Genomic DNA, 7,500 nt, shown 5'->3' with positions numbered 1-7,500 from the left:
GTGTCTAGATGATCTGGCTACCCATGCATGACTTTGTTTTTGTCAGATACGACGTAGTTATTGGTATATTGGGTATTTAACTGCGGTTACCAATTTCTGTTTTTTTTTCAATATTTGTAAAAATTACTACGTAGTAAGGAATTGCCGTATATTATTCATTTTTTTTTCATGTTTATGTGTTAGAAAGTGTGCCTTGATGGTTGGGCTAACACGTGCATGTCTTTTTTTTTATCTGAGATGCCGTATATTAGAATGTCGGGCATTTTACCGCGAGTGTCCCTTTTTCATTTTTTTTCATTTTTTTGCCAAGTCATTTTCCCGTAAGATATTGCGAAATAGTGTCGTAAAACTTTTGCTTTTTTAGTGTTGGAAAGTGTGTCTAGATGATCTGGCTACCCATGCGTGATTTTGTTTTTGTCAGATACGACGTAGTTATTGGTATATTGGGTATTTAACTGCGGTTGCCAATTTCTGTTTTTTTTCAATATTTGTAAAAATTTACTACGTAGTAAGGAATTGCCGTATATTATTGATTTTTTTTTTCATGTTTATGTGTTAGAAAGTGTGCCTTGATGGTTGGGCTAACACGTGCATGTCTTTTTTTTTTTTATCTGAGATGCCGTATATTAGAATGTTGGGCATTTTTCCGCGAGTGCCCCTTTTTATTTGTTTTGCATTTTTTTGCTTAGTCATGTTACCCTAAGGAATTGGCAAGTAGTGTCGCAAAACTTATATTTTTATAGTGTTGGAAAGTGTTTCTAGATGATCTGGCTACCCATGCCTATTTTTTTTTAGCCAGATATGGCGTATATATAAGTATGTGTTCGATTTTCCTGTGATTGCCATTTTTTCGTTTTTTCCCATTTCTTTCAAAATTACTACGTACTAAGGAACTATCACAGAGTAATATTTCATTTATATGTTTATTTGTCGGAAAATGTGCCTTGATGGTTTGCCTAGCACGTGGCTGAAATTTTTTTTTTCTGAAATGCCGTATATTAGAATGGCCATTTTTCCACGAGTGCCCCTTTTTATTTGTTTTGCATTTTTTTGCTTAGTCATGTTACCGTAAGGAATTGGCAAGTAGTGTCGCAAAACTTATAGTTTTATAGTGTTGGAAAGTGTTTCTAGATGATCTGGCTACCCATGCCTATCTTCTTTTTTTAGCCAGATATGGCGTATATATAGGTATGTGTTCGATTTTCCTGTGATTGCCATTTTTTCGTTTTTTCCCATTTCTTTCAAAATTACTACGTACTAAGGAACTATCACAGAGTAATTATTCATTTAGATGTTTATTTGTCGGAAAATGTGCCTTGATGGTTTGCCTAGCACGTGGCTGAATTTTTTTTTTCTGAAATGCCGTATATTAGAATGTTAGCCATTTTTCCGCGTGTGCCCCTTTTTATTTGTTTTGCATTTTTTTTGCTTAGTCATGTTACCGTAAGGAATTGGCAAGTAGTGTCGCAAAACTTATATTTTTATAGTGTTGGAAAGTGTTTCTAGATGATCTGGCTACCCATGCCTATCTTTTTTTTAGCCAGATATGGCGTATATATAGGTATGTGTTCGATTTTCCGGTGATTGCCATTTTTTCGTTTTTTCCCAATTCTTTCAAAATTACTACGTATTAAGGAACTATCACAGAGTAATGATTCCTCTAGATGTTTATTTGTCGGAAAATTTTGTTTACTTTTTTTTTTATTGAATATCATCAAATTTTTTTAGCTAAAATATTATATTGTTTTACATTTTTTTTTCGATTTTATTTCCCTTCAAAAAATTTTTTTGGGTCAGAATTTTAATTTTATAGTCGTAAAATAATCGACAATTATCCAGCAACCCACCATACAATTTTTATGCATATCCAATAATAATTAGATTAGTAAATAACACCTTGAAATTGACATACCCTTCCTACATTTCAAGTGGCAGATTAGGGAGTCTGAGTCAGTGTGGTTGGCGGCCATTTTGTGGACATATCCGAAGCGTAAGCTGCCCTATCTATATATATTCTTGTTCCCTATAGAATTTGTGATATTTTGGTATATTTTTACCTACATAAATATCATATTATATATTAAATATATGTATTTTTTTACGAAATTTCTAAGTACTCAAAAAATTACCTTTAGATATGGCCCCTGATATAAATGTAATTTACAAAATAATGAAGATTTTTTTACATATTTCTATTTTAGGATAACATATGTTTATTCCCTAAAAAAATTAGCCACTTCCTATTTCATTTGGGTACCCAAAAAAATTCATGAAATTTGGACAAATTTTTTTGGCCAAAAAAAGTTACCCTTTTTTTCTCATTTCAGATCTTCACCTCCATGGGTCTGACTTCATCCAAAATACATCAAGATGTGTCCTAAACATTCAAGAATCAATTCCTAAAAGGATTTGTGTATATATGTATAAACTTTTTTTTTATGAATTTTTATGTCAGGTCTTTTTTTTCTACTTAATTTTTTAAAATATTTATAATAAATAGTTTTTCTGCAGATGAGTAGTATTTATCTTTACAGTTGTTTTAAGCATTCATTGAAGTTTTTTTGGCAAAAGAAAAAAGGAGGTTACTGCAAAAACTGATTTTTCAAGAATTTTTTTTGGCGTCGGGATCGTTCGCGTCCGAGTATACCCTTAAAGGGGTGTCCGAGGAGCGTACCTATCCAGGGTTAACTGGTAACCTCTTTATCTCCTGAGTTGTAAGCTATACTTCCCTGTCTCCTCCCATATATTATTGTTGTAGGATATTATGGTCACGTATTATGTTCAGTATCCTGAACTTGTGTGGAAGCTCGATGATCACCCTCACCTATGCAGCTTGAGCAACCTTTAAATGTATAAAAATAGTGGGTAAATCTCTACGGGAAAAGACAGCAATCTCACACATCAGGGTCATTTACCTTAAAATAGGTAGCTGCTAGTAAAGGATAATGTATTCCCTAATGGTAGGAAATTTTCCCTTGGTGGCAGATACGTCTCCTCTAAGACAGAATATCAGTTGTGTTTTTCCCTCTTGTGAGTTGCAAGGAAACTGAAAATAGCACCCACAACGCTCTGCATAAAATCAAAGCCATAATATTTCAAGGGCGAATTTTAAAACTTACTTAAGCTTTTGGGAGGGAATATATACGATGCGGTCAAAATGAAAGCAGATGTGAATCATAGAATGGGTGACTTAAAAAAAGTAGCAGGGAGCGTGCAAAAGATTGGAAAGACTTTTTTTTCTGTGTATATAAGCAATGGCGAGAATTTACTCTTGTTTGAATGTTGAGTGGGAAGGAAACACAAAGGACAGTGTTATTGAAATGAACTGTTTGGTAGTATTGGTATGAGAAGAATTGATGGAGTAAGAAATGGGAATATACTAGGTAAAGAAATTATCGTAGGTGAAAGGAAGGGTAAAATTATTATTTTTTTTTAAATTTAATGCAAAAATCTTACTGCATCAAGGTTATCCCACGCACGCACACGCACACACACGTATATATATATATATATATATATATATATATATATATATATATATATATATATATATACATATATATATGTATATATATATATATATATATATATATATATACATATATACACACATATATATATATACATACATACATACATACATACATACATACATACATACATACATACATACATTCATACATATATAATATAAGCTATGTGCTGGTGTGAATCGATTCATAGCTTATCCGTATCAAAGTGGGAAAAGCTAGTGGTGGAAAAGTGGAAGCGAGAATTAGTTTGAAAGGCTACAGCCATAAACGTCAAGGGCGAGGGAAAGGGGCCACAGAAATATATAAGGGAAACATTCTCGGGGAAGTGATCTGCATACGAGAGGCCATTAAGAAGGAGAAAATCCCCGAATCGTCAGGTTCGTTGCCCGACAAAAGCTGGTATAAAGGGCTGAAGTGGGTCCCGTTGCCCAGAGATTCACGGGCGTAATTTGTCAACAGTTACTAGGCCTCACTTAGAGTCGGATAAAGAATAGAGCTACGTGGAAGGAAAAGTGGGTCTTGGGTCGGAATGGGTTCTCATTCTTGGCAGTAAAATGGATGGTCTAATGGGATCACAATAGAAACCAGTGGGGAGAACTCATTGGACATGAATGGAAAGAGGAAATATTACAATTGTACGTTTGCTGTGCAACCTCTGCATATCCATTTAAGGTCTTTGCTTTCCGGAGAGGTAAATTGTTTCATCGAAAAAAAAGGCGATCTGTATTTTATATGGTTATTCTTGCTTATTTCTTTGGTTTCTTTACGGATTTATTCTTCCCCCATTAATGCATTGCATGCTTTAAGTTTATTCTAATTAGGATAAAAGTTAGTGAGGTTTTTTCATTTTTATTGTTAACAATAAAAAACCGTTTCCGTAACACTTTGAATTATTCACATAATACATGGAATTCTATTAATTATTGATATGATTGCGGTAATTTGAAAGTAGCAATAATAATCCCAATATTTCGTGATATAAAAAAGGAGAAAAAGTAAACAAATGGACTAACTTAAAAGATGAGAATTCTATTTTTGTAACAAAAACTCGATCACGGTTGTTTATTAAATCGTTTGTTGAAGTTGTCAAGGCATAACTTTATGCAATAGGGGAATAAACTTTGTCCAATACTACATTAATGAGAATACTATATATATATATATATATATATATATATATATATATATATATATAACATATATATATATACATATATATATATATATACATTATATATATATATATATATATATATATATATATATATATATACATACATACATACACACACATATACATGCGTCTTTGTATGCAGGAAAATCACTAATTTTCACTTGACATTTGAATGCAGGTTTGTCACAAAGAGGTGAGTGTGTATTGATATGTACTAATTGCACGAAAGTGCATTGGGGGCAAACCTGCTACTCAGAAGTCAAGAAAGTTACTGATAGGGAAGTCTCTCTCTCTCTCTCTCTACACACACACAACCCACCACACACACACAACACACACACACACACATGGTCTTCCATTGTCTTGGGTTAGTTCTCTTGCTAGGGGGTACACTCGGGCACACTATTCCATCTTATTTCTCTTCGTCTTGTTTTGTTAAAGTTTTTATAATTTATTTAGGAGATATTTATTTTAATGTTGTCACTCTTCTTAAAATATTTTATTTTTCCTTGTTTCCTTTCCGCATTGGGTTATTTTCCCTGTTGGAGCCCTGCTTTTCCATCGAGGAGTGTAGTTTTGCAAGTAATATATATATATATATATATATATATATATGTGTGTGTGTGTATATATATATATATATTATATATATATATATATATATATATATGTGTGTGTGTGTGTGTGTGTGCAGAGAAAAACAACAAATTAGACATTTGTTCCTCATATTTTACCTTGTGTGTGTGTGTGTGTGTGAGAGAGAGAGAGAGGAGAGAGAGAGAGAGAGAGAGAGAGAGAGAGAGAGAGAGAGAGAGAGAGAGAGAGGGCTTCCATAATCACACAGATACCCAAGAGCATAATGTCTCTCAGGCCTTTTCATCAAAGTGGAGTGTTTGGTGTAGGAGGTAATAACACCCGATTAAGAAGATTAAGAAGTTCCCTTAGCGGCGAGAGAGAGAGAGAGAGAGAGAGAGAGAGAGAGAGAGAGAGAGAGAGAGAGAGAGAGAGAGAGAGCTTTCCTTGTTCTGAGTTTCCCATTGTTAATCTTGGATCTGTTATGGTTCGAGTGTTCCATTGTTTTGTTTGTTGTTGTTCTTCCTCAATTTTTTGCCTGCCTCGAGTTCCTATGTTGTGGAAGAAGCAGATTTTCTTTAAGGAACAACATCGTTTTCTGCTTAATCCATTCTTGATATCGAGTCATTCTTAATACTGGTTTAACTTGAGGTGTAGGATATGTAACTCATATTATTTTTTGTAAAATTAAAAGCCTTAAGGCTATATATTTCTAACGAAATCATTTAATCAAGCTAATTAAGGACTAATTGAACTGACTTCCCACCTTATTCATTTATGTTATGTTGATCAAGCGGCATTTTGTTTTCATTGTTGAAGAAAAAATAGGAATGCGATGTCAAGGTGGTATATACAGTATAGAGTAGGAGAGGGTGAAGTTTGACGAATAAGGGGAGAAGGAGAAAACAGATGAAGAATGGAAGAGAATAACGACGAACGGAAAGAGGGGATGCAATTAACCAGGGGATTAACTCGTTTTTTTTTAAGTGTTATTTTACTGGTAGTCAGTCTCTTTTTCAGACATTTCTTCGGTTAGGGGGAGCGGGGGGGGGGACATATGTAGTAAGCTAAAGGAAAGATCTTTGATAAACAATTCATAGTCGAGCGTCTTGTTTATAAAAAGAAAGGTGGAGTTAGAATTGAAAATTAAAGTTGTTAGTAAATGGTTTTGCATGAGTCTTCGAACTAGACTTGGGCTTACCATAGGAGTAATAATATTAGGGCTATTTAAACAACATTGACATTAAATAGTACTGGGTTAGGCTAGTACTTACATGAGTAATAATCTTTATAAGTCAGACACCTTTGGTTTATAAGCGGTAACTGTCAGTTGAGTCTTAATCAATGCCCAGGTTCTTACAACTATTGACATCCTTTACCCAATATTTCCTCTCCTAGCTCTGTTTCTAAGGATGATCACACTTGATTCCTGAATTCAGCTGTAAGATCCTGGGCTTTTATTAAGAGGACCCACACTCACTACATTACAACTTTCACTGGTCATATTGGTTTTGGCTAATTTTTCTTGGTGTCGGTCCCAAGCCCGGGTAAATGGGGAGGGTTGGCGGCAGGAAAGGCATCCGGCTATGAAAACATTATCCAAAACCAATATGACCAGGGAAAGTTGTAATATAGTGAGTGTAGATCCTCTTAATCAAAGCCCAGGATCTTACAACTGAATTCAGGAATCTAGTGTGATCATCCTTAAAAGCTGAGCTAGGACAGGAAATATTAGGTAAAGGATGTCAATAGAGGAAGGGTAAGAAAAGGGAGAAGATAAAATGCTGTCATCATCAACAAAGTAAATTTGGTTTCGGGAAGTTAAACATGAATTTTCCGAGTAAGGATAGAGATTTACAAATAAAGTTTATTTGAGATATCTTTGTTTCTTCCCCCAATCAAAGACTTTTACTATTCCTTGAAATCTCATAGAAACGACACAAAGGTAAAAGTACACTTAGTGGCCCTTACGAGAAACGGAAGTAAATGCGATGGAGAGAAAGAGGAGTAACAATAAAGTAAAATTAATATTAAATTGGGTGATTCAGAGAAAACTTACAGCTGTTTCAAGGTTTTAGCGGTAACTGATGAACATTTACATTAAAGTCAATAATCTTGTGTCCTGGTTGTATATCACCTTAAGAAATTAAATAGTGATCTTAAAATCAACGCGTTAGATAAGATTAACAAGAGAACCGAAATTCATTGTTAATTCATTTT

This window comes from Palaemon carinicauda, chromosome 39, assembly GCF_036898095.1.
Source record: "Palaemon carinicauda isolate YSFRI2023 chromosome 39, ASM3689809v2, whole genome shotgun sequence".
NCBI classification, from domain to species: domain Eukaryota; kingdom Metazoa; phylum Arthropoda; class Malacostraca; order Decapoda; family Palaemonidae; genus Palaemon; species Palaemon carinicauda.
This window is presented reverse-complemented; position numbering follows the sequence as displayed.